This window comes from Cebus imitator, unplaced genomic scaffold (assembly GCF_001604975.1).
Source record: "Cebus imitator isolate Cc_AM_T3 unplaced genomic scaffold, Cebus_imitator-1.0 Scaffold55, whole genome shotgun sequence".
Lineage (NCBI taxonomy): Eukaryota > Metazoa > Chordata > Mammalia > Primates > Cebidae > Cebus > Cebus imitator.
The window spans coordinates 2,104,272-2,124,630 of NW_016107370.1; the positions used below are offsets into that span (position 1 = coordinate 2,104,272).

Consider the following 20,359-nt stretch of genomic DNA (forward strand, 5'->3'; position numbering starts at 1 on the left):
GCCTCCTGGGTTCAGGCAATTCTCCTGCCTCAGCCTCCTGAGTAGCTGGGATTACAGGCACGCGCCACCATGCCCAGCTAATTTTTTGTATTTTTAGTAGAGACGGGGTTTCACCATGCTGACCAGGATGGTCTCGATCTCTTGACCTCGTGATCCACCCACCTTGGCCTCCCAAAGTGCTGGGATTACAGGCGTGAGCCACCGCGCCCGGCCTGCCAAGTTGTATTTTTTAAGCTGGGTGGTGGGAACATAGGCATTTGTTTTATTGTTTATGCCTTTTTAATGTATTAAATACCACACAATAGTATTTTTTTTTTTTTTTTTTGAGACAGTTTCACTCTTGTCCTCCATGCTGGAGTGCAATGGCACGATCTCGGCTCACTGCAGCCTCTGCTTCCTGGATTCAAGCAATTCTCCTGCCTCAGCCTCCTGAGTAGCTTAGATGATAGGCGCTCACCACATGCCCGGCTAATTTTTATATTTTTAGTAGAGACGGGGTTTCGCCATGCTGGCCAGGCTGGTCTCAAACTCCTGACCTCAAGTAATCTGCCTGCCTCGGGCTCCTAAAGTGCTAGGAATACAGGTGTGAGCCACCATATCTGGCCACACAATAGCATTTTTAAACACCACCTCCAATCCCCAAACACAAAGATGCATGGGCTATAAATGAACTTGGATAATGGGCCAGTGCCTGACGGGTAAAGTGGAGAGAGGGTCCTTGAGTCATGGCTGTTCTAGAGCAGGAGAGAGACTAATCCTTAGAGAGACTCAATCCAGCAGTGGGTAAGATGGATAAAAATCGGCAGCCACGGTAGGAAACATTATTGTAATCTAACTCTAAAAGGAGGCTCCGTTTCAACCTTTCCACTATCTTTCTCCATTTGCTTTCAAACATTCTTTTTTTTTTTTGAAATGGTGTCTTGCTCTGCCACCCAGGCTGGAGTGCCATGGTGCGATCTCAGCTCACTGCAAACTCTGCCTCTCAGGTTGAAGTCCCCAAGTAGCTGGGATTATGGGTGCCTGCCACCATACCCGGCTAATTTTTATATTTTTAGACAGAGTTTCTCCATGTTGGCCAGGATGGTTTCAAACTCCTGACCTCAGGTCATCCGCCGTCTTCAGCCTCTCAAAGTGCTGGGATTTCAGGTGTAAGCCACTGCACCCAGCCACTCTCTAACATTCTCATATCCACCATCCTTTTAGGAACAAAATCCACCAAATACTCTTGTGTGCTTTGGTTTTGCCACCCTCCTAGACCTTGGGGTCTTATTTTATGTCCCGTTTCACTGCTAAAGTCCTCAGCGAGTGTTCTGGTCTCACCGTTTCTGGTTTTGTGGCTGTTGCTTTAAACTCTGTAAACCACAGAAATCCTACCTCTTACCACGTACAAAAACCACATCCAGGCCGGGTGCAGTGGCTCATGCCTATAATCCGAGCACCTTGGGAGGCCCAGGAGGGCAGATCACCTGAGGTCAGGAGTTCAAGAGCAGCCTGAACAACGTTGTTGAGAACCTGTCTCTACTAAAAATACAAAAATCGGCTTGGCGTGGTGGCGCATGCCCATAATTGCAGCTATACAGGAGGCTGAGGCAGGAGAATCGCTTGAACCTGAGAGGCGGAGGTTGCAGTGAACTGAGATCATGCCATTGCCCTCCAGCCTGGGTGACAACAGCGAAACTCCATCTCAAAAACAAAACAAAAACAAAAGCCACATCCAAAAAGATCACTGGTATCCTCTCTCCTGTAATTTCTCTGTAATGTCCATGAAGAGTCGAACTCTGTAAAATACTTGAAGAGATTTATTCTGAGCCAAAATGAGTGACTGATGTCCTGGGACACAGCCCCAGGAAATGGTGAGAACGTATGCCCAAGGTGCTCAGGCTGCTGTTTGCTACATTTTAGGGAGATATGAGACATCAATCAACATAGTCAGATGTGTATTGTTTTGGTTTGGAAAGGAAGGAGAGCTGGAATGGGATGGGGTGGCTTCTAGGTCACAGGTGGACTCAAGCATTTTTCATTGGCAATTGGCTGAAAGAGTTTATCTAAAGACCTGGAAGTGTCTGGGTTAAGATACAGGATTATGAAGACCTGGGTTATTACGCAGAGGAAGCCTCCAGGTAGTAAGCTTCAGAGACAATAGATTGTCAGTGTCTCTTAGCAGAGTTAAAAGTCTGCTCTGTCAGTCTTATGTTAACACTGGCTGGTTGTGCCTAATTTCTGAAAGGCAGGAGGGTGTAATGAGGATGTCCCCGCTCCCTTCCCATCATGGCCTGAACTAGTTTTTCAGGTTAACTTTGGAATGCCATCAGCTGAGAGGAAGGGTGTATTCAGATGGTTGGGAGTCTGATAATGTATTTTTGGTTTACATTAACCACCATGGAATGAGATGCCTTCCTTTTTCTGAATACTCGTCTATTTCTATTATAATTCAGGGTCAGTCCCTTGTCTGGGATGTCCTTCTATGTTGATCCATGGTCTCCTTTCTTTTCCTCTTTCTCTCTCTGCCTCACCTACCTCCTGCCCCCCCAACCTTCCCCCAGGCACTTTGTTCCTTTCCTCATTGTCTTTCTCTTATAAAGGAATCAAAGTTTAGAGATAGGACACCAAGCAGTGGCAGTTGTGCTAGGCTGGCAATGGTAAGGCCTGGGACTTCCTCCTGTTCAGGCTCATCGCCAGCTGTGTGAGCTTACCCAAGCCACATCACCTTGCTTTAACACATCATCTTTTTTTTTTTTTTTTTTTTTTGAGACGGAGTTTCGCTCTTGTTACCCAGGCTGGAGTGCAATGGCGCAATCTCGGCTCACCGCAACCTCCGCCTCCTGGGTTCAGGCAATTCTCCTGCCTCAGCCTCCTGAGTAGCTGGGATTACAGGCACGTGCCACCATGCCCAGCTAATGTTTTGTATTTTTAGTGGAGACGGGGTTTCACCATGTTGACCAGGAGGGTCTCGATCTCTTGACCTCGTGATCCACCCGCCTCGGCCTCCCAAAGTGCTGGGATTACAGGCGTGAGCCACTGCACCCGGCCAACACATCACCTTTAACAAGATTCCTCACCTGTAAACAGCCAGGCTGTGTCCTCAACTCTGGAAATCTACAACGCCTTTAAAGAATTGCAACCAACCCCCCGTGACACACAATTTACCTATAACAAACCTGCACACATATCCTGAACCTAAAATAAAAACAGGAATTCTGACTCCTGAGCCCAGCAGTGTGGTCTCCGCTGGCTTGAGAGTTAAGTCTCCAGTTAAATAGTTAAGTGTCCAGGTGGTTATTAAATACAATTATTTTTAGGGGCTAACTCATACAAATTTACAATTAAGTTATATTAAGAACAAAAGTAATACATGTTTTTTTGGGACAGGCACTCTGTCACCCAGGCTGGAGTACAGTGGCACAATCTTGGCTTGCTGCAGCTTCCTCCTCCTGAGTTCAAGTGATTCTCCTGCCTCAGCCTTCCAAGCAGCTGGGAATTACAGGTGTACCTGCCATACCTGGCCAATTTTTACATTTTTCGTAGAGACAGGGTTTCACCATGTTGGCCAGGCTGGTCTCGAACTCCTGACGTCAGGTGATCCGCCCACCTTGGCCTCCTAAAGCGCTAGGATTACAGTTGTGAGCCACCATGCCCAGCCCAAAAGTAATAAATATTCAAAATTCATCACTTCCTATTTAACATTAAAAAAATCTATCTGTAGTCTCAAAGCCGTTTACAGCTATTGTGTCTGTAAGGTGGAAATCACCGCTGTGCTACTGTGCATGGCCTTCTAAGCTCATGTTCAGGGACATCACCTTGGGAGCTGGGAGTCAGCCTTGGGGGCTCTGTCGTCATCAGGGAAGTCAGCAATGGCTACAAGTCAGGGCTTGATTTATTGTTTTATTGTTGAGACTGAGGACATTCTTGGATAAAATGCTGACTGCAAATTAAAAGCGTGTAATGTCTAACCATTACATTACAAATAGCACAGGAAGATAAGGAAACGTCTTCCGTGCTCCAGCTGTCATAAAAGTCAGCAAAAAGTTTGCTCACATTATGGACAAATAAGTTCTGACATACATCTTTGTTTCACATCTGTATTACTCACTCATGTGAACAAAAATATCAACATTCATGTTGGGAAGAGACTTAGTCAGCTGAAACCATAGATTGGCTACGAGTCCAGAGTTTGGCAAAAAAATAATGAAAGTATTCCAAGAGAACCAATTCCGTATCTGCGGAGTTGATACTAAGGTCTACTATAGGCTTCATTATTTGTAATTTGTGGATGCTATGGGCTGAATTCTGTTTTCCTCAAATTCATATGTTTAAGTCCCAGTATGTCAGGATGGTATTGTATTTGAAGACAGGGTCTTTAAAGAGATAATTGGGCCAGATGTGGTGATTCATGCCTGTAATTCCAGCTCTTTGGGAGGCCGAGGTGGGTGGATCGCTTGAGCCCAGGAATTCAAGGCCAGCCTGGGCAACAAGGTAAAACCCCATCTCTACAAAAAATATAAAAAGTTAGCCAGGCATGGTGGCACATTCCTGTAGTGTCAGCTACCCAGGAGGCTAAGGGGGAGGATCACCTGAGCCTGGGAGTTTGAGGCCACAGTGAGCTGTGATCATGCCACTGTACTCCAGCCTGGGTGACAGAGTAAGACTATATCTCAACAACAGCAGCAAAAAGGTAATTAGGCCCAAATGAGATAAGCTGGGTGGGGGTTGTCTGAACCAATATCGGTGCCCTTATAAGAAAAGGGGCTTGCAACATAGACATGCATGGAGGGAAGACCATGTGGGGACACAACAAGGAGGTCACCTAGGGGACAAGGAGAGAGGCTGCAGAAGAAGCCAACCCTTCCAGTGCCTTAATCTCATGCAAACAGCCTCCAGAACTGGGAGAAGATGAATTCCTGTTGTTTAAGCCACCCAGTCTGTGATACTTCATATGGCAGCCCTAGCAAGCGAGTCCAGTGTCCCGCACGGTTTATCAGTGTCATCGATACTGATCTCCACCTGGTGAGTGTTATAGGTTAAATGCATCTCCCCGGAAGATATGTTGAGCTGAACGTGATAGCTCACGCCTGTAATCCCAGCACTTTGGGAGGCTGAGGCGGGTGGATCACGAGGCCAGAAGCTCAAGACCAGCCTGGTCAATATGGTGAAACACTGTCTCTACTGAAAATATAAAAATTAGCTGGGCGTGGTGGTGCATCCTGTAGTCCCTGATGCTGGGGAGGCTGAGACAGGAGAATCTCTTGAACCTGGGAAGGGGAGGTTGCGGTGAGCCAAGATCATGCCACTGCACTCCAGCCTGGGAAGCAGAGTGAGACTCTGTTTCAAGATGATTCCTCAAGGACCTAGAAATAGAAATTCCATTTGACCCAGCAATCCCATTACTGGGTATATATCCAAAGGATTATAAATTGTTCTACTATAAGGACACATGCACACAAATGTTCATTGCAGCACTGTTTACAATAGCAAAGACCTGGAACCAACCCAAATGCCCATCGATGATAGACTAGACAGGGAAAATGTGGCACATATACACCATGGAATACTATGCAGCCATCAAAAATGATGAGTTCGTGTCCTTTGTAGGGACATGGATGAACCTGGAAACCATCATTCTCAGCAAACTGACACAAGAACAGAAAATCAAACACTGCATGTTCTCACTCGTAGGTGGGTGTTGAACAATGAGAACACATGGACACAGGGAGGGGAGCATCATACACTGGGGTCTGTCGGGGGGAAATTGGGGAGGGACGGCAGGGGGTGGGGTGTTGGGGAGAGATAGCATGGGGAGAAATGCCAGATATAGGTGATAGGGAGGAAGGCAGCAAATCACACTGCCACGTGTGTACCTATGCAACAATCCTGCATGTTCTTCACATGTACCCCAAAACCTAAAATTAAAAAAAAAACCAAAACCATAACCCCCTGCTTCCTGTGAATGTTCAGTTAGTTGGAACCAAGGTCTTTGCAGAGACGGTAGGAGGAGGTAATATAGGCTACGGCGGGACCTAATCCCAGTGATTGGTGTTCTGATAAGAGGGATATTTGGACACAGACACACAGGGAGAACGTTCCATAAGGATGGAGACAGAGATTGGGGTGACGCCTCCTGGCCTAGGGCTGCTGGCAACCTCTAGAAGCTAGGAGAAGAACATGGGACTGGTTCTTCCTCAGAGCTTCCGAAGGGAGCCAATGCTGCTCAGCCCTTGGCCTCATATTTCTAGTCCTCAGAACTGTGAGACAACGCATCTGTTTTTTAAATTTTGAGACAGTTTCACTCTTGTTGCCCAAGCTGGACTGCAATGGCACGATCTCGGCTCACTGCAACCTCCACCTCCCAGGTTTAAGTGATTCTCCTGCCTCAGCCTCCCCAGTAGCTGAGATTACAGGTGCCTGCCACAATCCCCACCTAATTTTTTTTATTTTTAGTTGAGATAGGGTTTCATCATGTTGGTCAGGCTGGTCTCGAACTCCTGACCTCAGGTGATCCACCCCGCTCGGCCTCCCAAAGTGCTAGGATTACAGGCATGAGCCACTGTGCCTGGCCGTACATCTGTTGTTTTAAGCCACCCAGTTAGTGGAAAATTCTGAAGACAGCACTAGCAAACCAATACAAAGAACTGTGTATTAACGCCCCTTAAACACACTCTAGATTCAAAAGCATGCATTTGTCTTCCAAACAGGGGAGAAAAAAAAGTACTGTGTCTCAGGTAGGTCCAGGGACTCCTTTTCCTTGAGATGTAGCAGAGCTTTTTTGGGGAGGGGGAGACAGAGTCTCACTCTGTCACCAGGTTGGAGTGCAGTTGCATGATCTTGGCTCACTGCAACCTCTACCTCTTGGGTTCAAGGGATTCTTCTGCCTCAGCCTCTGAAGTAGCTGGGATTACAGGCGCTTGCCATCATGCCCTGCTAATTTTTGTATTTTTAGTAGAGACAGGGTTTTGCCATGTTGGCCAGGCTGCTCTTGAACTCCTGACCTCAGGTGATCTGCCTGCCTTGGCCTCCCAAAGTGCTGGGATTACAGGTGTGAATCACCGTCCCGGCCCCAGAGCCTTTTGTTAAAGTGCAACTGGCCCATGTGTGTCTGCAGCAGAGGGCTTGTGGGGAAGCTCCGAACAGGGAATTTTCACTTCGCTCAGCAGATCCTGGCTCCTCCCCCAGGCTTCTCGGGATTGCTGCATTTTGTAGCACTTGATTCCTCTGGGACAGAAAGATGCTGGGAGGAAGGGAGGACTCTGGATCCCAAGCAGCCTGCAGGGCTTTTCATTTCCTGTTTCTCTAATCTCATCACATTCTTGACCTGTTCCCTAGGCAGCTACTTTTGCTTTGAGACTTTCTTAACCTTTCAAGTCCCTCTTCTCTGGTTCCTACATCAAGCGTGGAGCCCACCCTGTTGGCCAGGGCACTGAGCTTCCTACACGGATCGGCTTCCTCATTTCCCTCCTGAAATGTGTATTTCATGTCTCTTGTCTGTGTGCCTCATCTCCTCTCCTGGAAGCCAAGGCCACAGCTGATGCCTTGTTGGAGGCAGGGGTCTGCAGGCAGACACTGAATGGACCAGCACCCATCACCAGCCCTGGCCAAGCCTGGGTCCCCTGTCACCAGGGCAGGTCTGGTCAGCTTGATTTTCAGTCTCTGAATGTTGCCTTTTTTCCCACCCAGCTGTTAGTCTGGAGGGCATTTTTCTCAAGGTCAGACCCTCTCCTGGTGCTAGAGCAAGGGACAGAAAAGATGCAAATGGAGCAAATGTTAAGCTAAAGGGTGAAACTGGGCTTCACTGAAATTCTGGGTTCACTGGGTACCAGATATCTATGCTGTGGTAGACTGAAACATGGCCCCCCAAAAGATATCCTAATTCCTGGAGCTTGTGAATCTTACCTTCTATGGAAACACGGTCTTTGCAGGTATGATTAAATTAAGGATCTTAAAATGTGGGGATTGTCCCAGATTATCCACGTGAGCCCTAAATACAACCCCATGTATCCTTAGAAGAGAGAGACAGGCTGGGCGCAGTGGGTGGCTCACACCTGTAATCCCAGCACTTTGGGAGGCCGAGGCAGGCGGATCACTGTAGGTCTGGAGTTTGAGACCAGCCTGGCCAACATGATGAAACCTCGACTCTGCTATAAATAAAAAATTAGCCATGCATGGTAGCAGGTGCCTGTAATGGCAGCTACTCGAGACGCTGAGACAGGAGAATTGCTTCAACTCAAGAGGTAGAGGTTGCAGTGAGCTGAGATCTCCTGGGTGGTAAGAGGGAGACTCTGTCTCAAAAAAAAAAGAAACAGGAGGAGCTACACATGCACCACACATACACATGGAGACAGTGATGTGACCAGAGGCAGAGTTTGAAATGCTGTGGCCACAACCCAAGGGAGGCTGGCAGCTGGAGGAGGGAAAGAACATTCTTCCCTGCAGCCTCCACAAGGGGTGCAGCCTTGCTAATGCCTTGATTTCAGTCCAATCATATTTATTTTGGATTTCTGGCCTCCAGAACTGTGAAAAAATAAACTTCTATTGCTTTATGCTATGAAATCTATGGTAATTGTTACAGTAGCCACAATAAATTAATATGCATGCCATTTTCTTTTCTTTTTTTTTTGAGACGGAGTTTCGCTCTTGTTGCCCAGGCTGGAGTGCAATGGTGCAATCTCGGCTCACCACAACATCTGCCTTCCGGGTTCAAGCGATTCTCCTGCCTCAGCCCCCCTGAGTAGCTGGGATCACAGGCATGTGCCAGCACGCCTGGCTAATTTTGTATTTTTAGTAGAGACGGGGTTTCACCATGTTGGTCAGGCTGGTCTCAAACTCCTGACTGCACGTAATCCACCTGCCTTGGCCCCCCAAAGTGCTGGGATTGCAGGCGTGGGCCACCTCGCGCCTGACCTATTCTTGTTCTTTAGGCCTAAGATGAATAGTTGACCAGACCCAAGGGGGACTGCCAGGAGGTATCTGCTAAGAGCCTGTCTCGGGAACTCAGCTGTGGAATGGAGAGTGCATTCAGCTCTTTCTCTTACCACAAGGAAATCTCTGGCACCAGATAGTTAGCATTTTACCTGTATGCTCTGTATCATCAACTATAAGGCAAGGACTATTCTCATTTACAAAAATCTGCCGTGTAACACAGCAATCTGGTAGGTGCTTAATATAAACTTCAAGGTCATAATTTGTTTCAGGAAATTATGAAGCATTCCAGAAGCTTCCACTGCCTTCAACTGCATGGTATCAATGCATCATATTTAAAAACTTAAGACTGTTGACCAAGGCCTCTTTTTTTCCTCTATTCAAACCCAGAAATTAATCAGCTGTGCATTTTAATATCCACATTTCACTGCCGCCAAGTGAGAAAGAAAATCTGCCTGCCAATTAGCACAGAATTGAAACAAGTTGTTTTTAATCTTTTGAAAATGAAAACTTGGAACCGGTGCCAGATGATTTGAAGTAGCAGGTGCGATTAATCATTCATTTATTCTATTTCTCCCTCCCATGACAATCACAACGTACTTTGATTTGGAGGGTGCCCGTGCCCTGGCATCTCTTAGGCTCTTGACAGAAGCTAATTAAGGATTAGTTTGGAAAAGGGCAACTTGTCCATTGAAGTTCATACTCGGAAAGGAAACAAATGCAGTTTGAAAATTTGCATAGCACACAACATGAGTTCAGCCAGACAACCACAAACAGAATCAGTTTGTAAAGCAAATACCAACTGGAAAGAAAACTAGAATTTAATATTCCCAAATGAAGAATGGGATATTCTTCATGTGCCCTTCAGGATTTATCTAAGGAGGGACTGGCTCAATTTTAACATCTCTTTTGCCTCCTTCAATGCTTAATGGTTCCAGACCCTTACACTTGAGGCTACAGAGTTGGGGAAGCTCTGTGATACAGAAGGGAATTTGAAAATTGTTTATTCTGTTACAGGCCAGGTGTGGTGGCTCATGCCTGTAATCTCAGCACTTTGAGAGGCCAAGGCAAGTGGATCACTTGAGGTCAGGGGCTTGAGACCAACCTGGCCAACACGGTGAAACCTCGTCTCTACTGAAAATACAAAAATTAACGGGGCATGGCGGTGCATGTCTGTAATCCCAGCTACTTGGGAGGCTGAGGCATGAGAATCACTTGAACCCAGGATGTGGGGGGCTGCAGTGAGCTGAGATTGTTCCACTGCACTCCAGCCTGGGTGACAGCAAGATTCTGTCTCAAAGGAAAAAAAAAACGTTTAGTCTGCTACATTAAATGCATCCAGTGTTTTGTTACTGTTTTGTTTTCCTGATGCAAGGAGGACTTCAGAATGTCTCTGTGGAGCTGGATTTTGGGCGTTTGAACTTACATTTTTTAAAAGTTTAATCTGATTCAGCAAATGCTCATTGAGCTCCTGCTCTGAGAGATACATGAATGAAGACACAGCGCTTCCTCCCTCCCCTCACCATGGGGGAGACAGACAGGTACACAAAGGTGACATACCTGTTAGTGCGATATGGAAGCCAGCATCTGGAATGCTTCTTAGGGATGAACATCCTTCGGCCTAGACTTAAAGGATGACTCAACATTTGCCAGGCAGATGGCAAGGAGGGACATTCCAACCTTAGAGACAGCGTCGCCTGGTGTGTTCTGTATCTCGGAGCAGAGGAAATGAGCGTGGGTTGGGAGGATGAGACCAGAGGGGGAAGCCAGGTCACGAAGTGTCTTTTAAACCATACTCAGGAGTCTGGAATTAATCCTAAAGTCAGAGCAGGCAAGCCTGGCTGCACATTACAATCACCTGGGACATTTTGAAAACCAATGGCAGCTGAAACCTCAGCCCTGACCAATTAAGTCATTCTTTGCAGGGGTGGAGCCTGGGCGTGAATTTTTTTTTTTTTAATGTCTCAGGTGATTCGAATGCTCACCAGAGCTGAGAACCACAGCCCTAGCTAAGAGGTCCGCAAAGTTTTTTCTCTAAAGGTCCTGAAAGTAATTATTTCAGCTTTGTCAGCGATAGGGTCTCTCTTGCAACCACGGAACCCTGCCATTTTGTGGGAAAGCAGCTCAGATGATATGTAAATACATGAGCATGGCCACATTAAAAATAAACTTCTCTTAAAAGGCAGGCAGGGTTATGGTTTGCCAACCCCTACTCTAGATGATGGGATGCCATTAAGAATTTAAGAAGAGGCCGGGCAGGTGGCTCACGCCTGTAATCCCAGCACTTTGGGAGGCCAAGGCGGTTGGGAGTTTGAGACTAGCATTAGCTGGGCATGGTGGCAGGTGCCTGTAATCCCAGCTATTCAGGAGGCTGAGGCAGGAGAATCGCTTGAACCCGGGAGGCGGAGGTTGCAGTGAGCTGAGATCACGCCATTGCACTCCAGAGTGGGCAACAAGAGTGAAACTCTGTCTTAAAAAAAAAGTATATTTATTCAAAATTTTTTACAGTTTATTACATAAATAATACATGAATTTGTTCACACTGTTAAGGAATCTAAATAATGCAGGCAAAGCTCAAAGCCTGTTTATTCCCTCATTCAAATACCTGTCCCTTTCCTAGATGATAAGTGTTATCAATGAGGTGTAGATTTTTCTAGAATTTTCTCCTTGCTCTTTTTGGTATGTACTAGAGAGATACAATTTTGTTTTATAAGCCTAAAAAATATATTTATTAAAGATGGCAGCCTTAGCAGTGAGCGGTGCTGTGGCACTGTGTAGAAATACCAATTGGCCAATTGCTTTTGTGAGAAAATGCCTTGCACCGTGGCATTGAGTCAGCTGAGAGAACACTTTGCACAGTTTGGCCATATAAGAAAGTGTATTGTACCTTTTGACAAGGAGGCTGGTTTTGACCGAGATTTGGGTTGGGTTCAGTTTTCTTCAGAATAACTTCAGAATACACTACAACAGGAGACTCAGAGATGGAGTGAAGCTCCAGGTTCAAGCTCAAAGGCCAAAAGTTTTGCAAAGATCTGATGAAGAGAAAGATTTTTGAGACTGACAGCCTATTAAATCAAGTTAATATAACTGAGAAAAAAAATATATATATTGAGTCCAGGAGTTTGAGACCAGCCTGGGTAACACAGTGAGACCCTGTCTATACAAAAAATAAACAAAATTAGCTGGGTATAGTGGTGTGTGCCTGTAGTCCTAGCTACTCAGGAGGCTGAGGTGGAAGGATTGCTTTAGCCTGGGAGGTCAGGGCTGTAGTGAGCTGAGATTGTACCGCTGCACTCCAGCCTAGGTGACGGAGTAATACCCTGTCTTAAAAAAAAAAAAATATATATATATATATATATATATATATATATATATACACATACATATACACACACATATACTCTCTCTCTCTCTCTCTCTATATATATATATATATATATGTATGTATATATATTTAAGACAGGGTACTACTCTGTCACCCAGGCTCTCTGAGAGAGAGAGAGTGTGTGTGTGTGTGTGTGTGTGTATTTAAGACAGGGTATTTCTCTCTCTCTCTCTCTCTCTATATATATATATATATACACACACTCTTTATATATAGTATATAGAGAAAGTGTGAATATATATATATATATATATATAGAATATGTTTATATTGTGTGTGTGTGTGTGTATATATATATATATATGTATGTATTTCTTTTTTTTTGTGACAGTCTCACTCTGTCACCTAGGCTGGAATGCAGTGGCATGATCTTGGCTCACTGCAACCTCTGCCTCCCGGGTTAAGTGATTCCCCTGCCTCAGCCTCCTGAGTAGCTGGGACTACAGGTGCATGCCAGCACACCCGGCTAATTTTTTTTTTTTTTTGGCATTTTTATTAGAGATGGAGTTTCACCATTTTAGCCAGGATGGTCTTGATCTCTGGACCTTGTGATCTGCTTGCCTTGGCCTCCCAAAGTGCTGGGACTACAGGTGTGAGCCACTGTGCCTGGCGTAGGTATTTCTTAAACTTGCTTTTTCCCCTACATAATAATATGTCTTGGAGTATTTCCACAGCAGCAAATATATATCTCTTTTTAGTTTTTGCATAGCATAATAAAATATGAAATATGAAAACCCCCATGGCTCATTTAATAATTTTCTGAGAGAGGTTGAACTGTTTGGAATTGCCAACATTAAACTGTTTTATCCTACAAAGTGGCATTTTCAAATGGTTCAGCCTCATAGTCTGTGCTTGATTTTTGGCCATCACAAGCATTACTGCCACAAGCATCTTGCAATGTGTGCTCATGTGTGTATCGCTGGGGCAGATTCTGAGACATGGACCTGCTGGGTAATTGTGCCTAGCAGTTAGAAAGGAGTCTTTGGTTAAACCCCAGACACTGACTCTGGCAAACTTCAACATAAAGGAAAGCTATTGGCAGAGTATAGGGCAGCTCAGAGGAGGGGCAGAAAGGCCAGCGACCTGCTTCCTGATGGATGGGTGGGGCCCAAGCTTGGCTTTGGGCCCTGTCTCACTCCATTGAAGTCCTGCCAGAGGGTTGACCTTGTGTCACAGTGATGGGGAGTGAGGCTGGCAGTGGCTTCCAGGGACCCCTTTGGCTTCTATAATGAGAGGACAGAGCACCTTGATTTTTTGGTCAAGATTGTACACAGTAGGGAGTGCTAATTCTCTAAAAGAAAATCTAGTTCCTTTCTAAAGAGGGAGAATGGCTTTCAGGAGGTCAAAAAAATGTCTTCAGTCAATGTGTTGTGGCTCATGCCTGTAATCCCAGCACTTTGGGAGGCTGAGACAGGTATCCACCTGAGCTTGAGCTCAGGAGTTCAAGGCCAGCCTGCGCTACCTGGCAAAATCTAGTCTCTATCAAAATTAAAAAAAAATAATAAATAAAAACATTTCTTCATATTAGTGTTTTAGTTCATTTTCTGCTGCTATAACAGAATATCGCAGACTGGGTAATTTATAAAGAACAGAGATTTATTTTCTCACAGTTCTGGAGGCTGGGAAGTGTAAGAGCATGGTGTTGGTGTCTGGCAAGGGACTTTGTGCTGTGTTGTCCCACAGTGGTAGGTGGAAGGGTCAACAAGAGAGAAAGCATAAGGGACCAGGCTTGCTTTTATAATAACCCACTCTCTACGTAAGTGACCCAGTCCTGCAATAATGACACCAATCCATTATTAGGTCTCTTATTAGGCCTGATGAGCTTTTCTTGGGCCTCAGCTTCCAATACTGTTCCATTGGAGATTCAGTTTCCAACACGTGAATTTTGGGGGAGACATTCAAACCATGACACTCACAACACTTAATTGTATTAATCTTTAAAATTCTAACCAATAAAATAAGTAGAAAAGAGTGACTCGCTCCAGCATGTCTGAACAGAACTGGGCAAGCTCCAAACCCTGGTGCATGCCATTCCTTATTTGGAAACCCTCCTGACCTTCTCCTGACTAGCTTCCTTTCATTTCTTGTATTTTTCCTCGTCTTCTTTCCCCTTATCTATTCAGGAAATTTCCAAAATTTTAGCCAATCAAGTCAAACATAGAGTGTGAGGTCCCATTCTGGTCAATGGAAACTGGACACAGCAGTAGGGCGATTGCATCAGGTTATGAAAGTTATAAATGTCCCTGTCTCCTTTGTTCAGGGGTGCTCTCATGGCAAGACTGCTGGTAAGTTGCGCCCTTCCTTACAGGAAGTAAACTAGCCTTGCTGAGTGAAAATAAAAAGAAAGAAAAAAAGAAAAGAGTGGTATCTAATTGTTCACTGGTGAGGCTGAACATCTTTCTCATATTTATTAGTCAGTTGGATTTCCTTTTCCAAGGGTTTCCTGTTCATATCTTTTGTGGATTTTAAATCAATTTCTGTGACTTTTAAAAAAAGTTTGCTTTGTGCCAGGTGTGGTGGCTCATGCCTATAATCCCAGCACTTTGGGAGGGCAAGGCGGGCAGATCACAGTCAGGAGTTTGAGACCAGCCTGGCCAACGTGGTGAAACCCCCTCTACTAAAAATATAAAAATTAACTGGGTGTGGTGGTGTACACCTGTAATCCCAGCAACTTGGGAGGCTGAGGCAGGAGAATTGCTTGAATCTGGGAAACAGACGCTGCATTGAGCTCACATCAGGCCACTGCACTCCAGCCTGGACAACAAAGCAAGACTCCACCTCAGAAAAAGAATGTTTGCTTTGTAAGGGTTCTTTGTATGTTCTGAATGCAATTCTTAATCTAAGTTATAAATATGGTGACTGTGTTCTCACCTTACCTTTTAACTCATTCATGGCGTCTTGAAGAGGTTAAAGGAGGGGAGGGACATGGTCAGTCTTGTGATTCAGCTCAGCCTAGAAGATCACTGATGGCTATAAATGGCCAAATTGGATGGCAGCTCTAAGGTTCTGAGTACGGTCAGAGACAAGGAGACTCACACTCATTGGAAGGAAAATGGGAGGATCAGTGATTCTCATTCCAGCAAAAACCTGGAATAATGAAAACTTATGGGAAAGAGGTCACTGATAACCAGCACCCACTGGGTGAGTCCAAGTGGTCTGACACAGTGGAACCTGCCAAAGAAGAGGCGAGGGCTCCCGTTAAAAGCCAGTTAACTCAGTGAACTCAGCAAGTACCATTTTTCAAGTTAGGGGCAGGAAGCTTCCTAAATAACGTATTTCTTTCTTTCTTTTTTTTTTTTTTTGAGGTGGAGTCTCACTCTATCTCTCAGGTTTGAGTGTAGTGGTGCGATCATGGCTTACTGCTGCCGTGACCTCCCGCTGGCTGTGATCTGAGGTTAGCGGATCATCTGAGGTCAGGAGTTCAAGGTCAGCCTGGCCAACATGGTGAAACTCCATGTCTACTAAAAATACAAAAATTAGCCAGGTGGCAGGCGCCTGTAATCTCAGCTAATCAGGAGGCTGAGGCAGGAGAATCGCTTGAACCCGGGAGGCGGATATTGCAGTGAGCCGAGATCACACCATTGTACTCCAGCCAGGGGAAGAAGAATAAAACGCTGTCTCAAAAAAAAAAAAGACAAACTGGGTCTCACAGGAATGACGTTGCTGATAAAATGATGACTTAGCAAGAGCTGCTCTGTCTTCCCAGGAAGACTTGTCTTTACCAAAACAATACTGGAGACATTAAAGAAAGAAGAGAGGGCTGGGCATGGTGGCTCACACTTGTAATCCCGGAAACCTAGTCTCTACTAAACATACAAAAAGCAGCTGGGTGTGGTGGTGTGCACCTATAGTCCCAGCTACTCAGGAGACTGAGGTGGGAGGATCACTTAAGGCATGGAGGTTGAGGCTGCAGTGATCCCTGATCACACCACTGCACTCCAGCCTGGGTGATAGAGTGAGACCTTGTCTAAAAACAAAATTGAAAAAAAGAAAGAAAGAATAGAGAAGCATTTATTAAGAAACTGATGTCAGGATGTCAGGCTGGGCTCAGTGGTTCACACCTGTAATCCTAGCACTTTGGGAGGTTGAGACAGGTATATCATGTGATGTCAGGAGTTCAAGACCAGCTTGGCCAACATGTTGAAGCCATGTCTCTACTAGAAATATAAAGATTAGCCAGGTGTGGTGGTACATGCCTGTAGTCCTAGCTACTTGAGAAGCTGAGGCTTAAGAGTTGCTTGAACCCAGAGGCAGAGGTTGCAGTGAGCCAAGATCATGCCACTGCTCTCCAGCCTGGGTGGCAGTGTGAGACTCCCCGCCAACAACAAAATAAAACAAAAAAGCTGTTGTCAAAACTATGCCTCTAGGTTCCTGATGGCTGTCAGCTGGTGTGTGTGTGTGTGTCTGTCTGTGTGTATATGTCTCTGTCTGTGTGTATATGTCTGTGTCTGTGTGCGCGTTTGCATGTGTGTGCAACTGTCACTGCCTACGCAGTGGTTCTCAAAGTGGTTCCTAATCAGCAGCATCCTTATCATATGAGAATGTGATAAAGCACAAACTCAGATGCACGTTAGACCTACTGAGTCAGACACTCTGGCAGTGGGGCCCAGCAATCTATGTTTTACCAAGCGCCCGGTGACACTGATGCATACCAGCCTATGAAAACCACAGGCCACCATTGCCCTGAGAAGGAAATCCACAGCAGCAGCCAGGCTAGCCTCTGTCTGAAGCATTCACGGCAGGATGGGGCTCTGAGTCCACCCTCCTGGCCCTTCTCCTGCCTCCCGGGTGTTAGGGGCAGACCAATATTTCTGGGCATTCACTCATTCACCCTGGGCCCTCTGCCCTCTTCCCTAAGAAGCTGGGGGATCACAGTTGCAGGAGATTATGTTTTCCCAGTGCTGCTTCTTTCAAATAATTTGAGGGAAAATTCCAGATTGAGGGAGTTGCTTAGTAGGGCTGGGATTGCCACTGATTCCCGGTGCCAGGGTTTTCTGCTTTGAGGGTCGTGTTTTCTTCTCTACCTCTTTAAGTTTCCAAGGCGGCACGCACTCTGGGGGTTGGGCTGTCACACGTTCTTGTGCACGCTTATACTTTGCACTTCACCGGACAAAGAGTGTAAGACTGCACAAGCCAAAACACCCCAATCCTGAGGAACAGACACAGGAAAGAGGAACATTGGATTGAATACACATGTGTACCACGTGAAGTTGAATGATTTGAACAGGTGAGTCATCAAGGAATTAAAAGAAGCACAATAAATATAGTCAGAGATAAGGGAGAATATGACTCATATGAAGCATGAAAAACAATCATGAAAGGTCAAGAGGAACAGTTAAAATGAACACACTAGATGGGCTAGATAGTAAGATGGATGGAGGCCAAGAAAAATTAGTGAGCTGGAAGAACAGTTTGAAGATCTCTGAAAACAGTGCAGGAAAGGATAAAGAGAGGCAAAGGTAAAAGAAAGACCAAAGGATATCGAGGCTGAAAGTGCCAACAGTTGGATAATAGAAACCAAAAGGAGAAACATAAAAAGCAAATGGAAGGAAGGGAATATTTGAACACATAATGACAATACTTGCTCTGGAATTAAAGGAAGATTAAACATATCAGATTGGAAGGTTTACAGTACACTAAAATAATAAAGAAAATGTATTTGTTTTATGAGTACATGTTAGTAGAGCTAAAATTAAGAACATTAAAAGCAATGAGGAAATTCTAAAAACTTCTGGAGAGAATGACAATCAGATTGACATCTGACTTCAAAATGACAGAAGAAAAGCTAACAGAGAAGCCTTCTATGTATGGAAACTAAATATTATATCGCCAGCTGTTACAAGTAAAATTTCAATGCCACAAAAGAAATAGTACTTGAAAATGTGTCCTCTCAGCAAGGCAGGCTACTTCTATAGAAGGGTGTGGGGCGCACTGGCGGAGCAATGATGGCCGCCACACGCTTGCCGGGAAGAGGTGTTTATACCTGACGGGGTCGTCCCTACCGCTGTGTCGACCCCTATTGGCTAGGGTTAGACCACACAAGCTAGACTAATCCTGATTGGTTATTTTAAAAAGAGCAGAGTTCTGAGCTGGAGTGGCAGGGTGGATGTTTCGGTGGGAAGGATGGCTACGGCTGTGTCAGAGCAAGTAGCCAGGGGTGATCAGGTGACCCGGATGAGTCAGGATAGGGGAGGGGGAACAGATGTGAACCACTGATTAGGAGGTTGTTTACCGGAATTACAAGTAAGTTAAACTTTAAAATAGAGAATTAAAGAGTAAGAGAGCAGAATATACTGACATACTGTTTCTTTGAAGAGAAACTTGGGGTTCACTATAATACAGCTAACTCTTTGTAAAACAAAAAAGAAAGTATGCTGGAAAGTTGTGTGTACACACACATACATTTAGAGGTGAACGATACCGAAGACACTAGAAGTCAAAATTCAGATGCAGATATAGCAGCACTTACAGGGAAATTCCTAGATCTCAATACATGTTACAATAGACACAAGAAAGGTTGGAAACATGAGCTAAGCACTCAACCGAATAAATTTAAAAAAGTCAAACAGATCAATATCAAAGAAACAATAAGGACATCATAAAAATAAGGTCAGACCAGCCTGACCAACATGGTGAAACCCTATCTCTGCTAAAAATACAAAAATTAGCTGGGTGTGGTGGTGGGAGCCAGTAATCCCAGCTACTCAGGAGGCTCAGGCAGGAGAATGGCTTGAACCCAGGAGGCGGAGTTTGCAGTGAGCCAAGATGGTGCCAGTCTGGGTGACAGAGCAAAACTCCATCTCAAAAAAAAAAAAAAGTCAGAAATCAATGAGACAGAAAAGAAACAAACCCATCAAGAATACCAAGGTTAGTTAGCAAAACCAAAAGCTGATTGTTAAAGTCCTCAAGCAATAGTGAAGGACAAGTGAGAAAAGATACATATAAAAACTGAAGAATGAAAAAGGAGTAAATACAGATACAACAAAGAATAAAAAACATTAAATGAATATTTGGAAAGCAAGACAAAATGAATATGAGTAACTTAAAATTTTTTTGAATGTTTCAAAAGGAAATAGAAAAATGGAAGACTATTAAGCATTAAAAAAAAATTGAAATTAAGACCTTCCTTCTCACGGAATAACAGACTATGGTGGTTACACAGGTCCATTCTACCCAACTTCTTACAATATACAGTCCCAGTTGTTCCAGAAAACTTCAGAAGTGTGAAAGTTGCCCATCTCACTTTACTTTTTTAAACCTTTTTATTTTAAATAATTATAGATTCACAGGAAGTTGCAAGAATAGTTCAGAGACGTAGCAGTTGTACTCATGGGATTTTAATTTATGGAAGTGACGTAGCATCTCCGCTGAAAGGTCGATACCATTGGAGATTATTTTTATTACTTGCATTTCCTGGAAGGAGGGACCCGCCATGCCACACAGAGCCATCTGTGGAAGCATATAGGTTACTGCCTTTGTCAGTGTGTCTGCAGGGAAACTAGGCAGAGCAGGGTGAGCAGAACAGGACTGGCTGGTTTGAATAATGTGGTGGGCTCTGGGTAACATGGGTGATCTCAGGTTATCTGGCACCTGGCCCTGGGGTACTTTAGGGCAGAGGAACATCGACTTGGTGTGTGAGGGTTTGATAAAGGCGACAGTTGGGGTCATGGGCTCTGGATTGATTCGTTTGCATGTCAAAGGTATGCTCCTAGGATGAGCCTTTGCTGCTTCTAAGAATTGGGTAGCCGTGGGAGAGTCAGTCCTTCTGTCAGCAAGGCCACAGATAGCAGAGCTTGACAAATACAGAAAATAAGAAAATGGAGTTAGTACAATCGAGTGATGAATGGGTGAGTGCCAAATAGACAAAAACAAAATCTATGAAAACAAAGAAGGGCTTCATGTATCTTTCATCCAGTTTCCCCCAATTGTGTCAAACATAATTATAGTATGATCTCAGCTCACTGCAACCTCTGCCTCCTAGGCTCAAACAATCCAACCTCAGCCTCCTGAGTATCTGGGACTATAGGCATATACCACCATACTTGGCTGTTTTTTGTTTTTGTT

The 20,359-nt window shown here is 44.9% G+C and overlaps 1 protein-coding gene and 1 long non-coding RNA gene across 2 annotated transcripts in view; both read left to right on the forward strand.

Moving 5' to 3' along the window:
• The window catches only part of LOC108304567 (O-acyltransferase like protein), a 76,601-nt gene that overhangs the window by 3,155 nt on the left and 53,087 nt on the right, over positions 1 to 20,359 (forward strand). The gene's annotated exons all lie outside the window — the stretch shown is intronic.
• LOC108304568 lies at positions 3,446 to 11,992 on the forward strand. The gene is made up of 2 exons (XR_001825307.2): positions 3,446 to 3,484; positions 11,903 to 11,992. It is a non-coding gene; the product is annotated as an uncharacterized LOC108304568 (long non-coding RNA).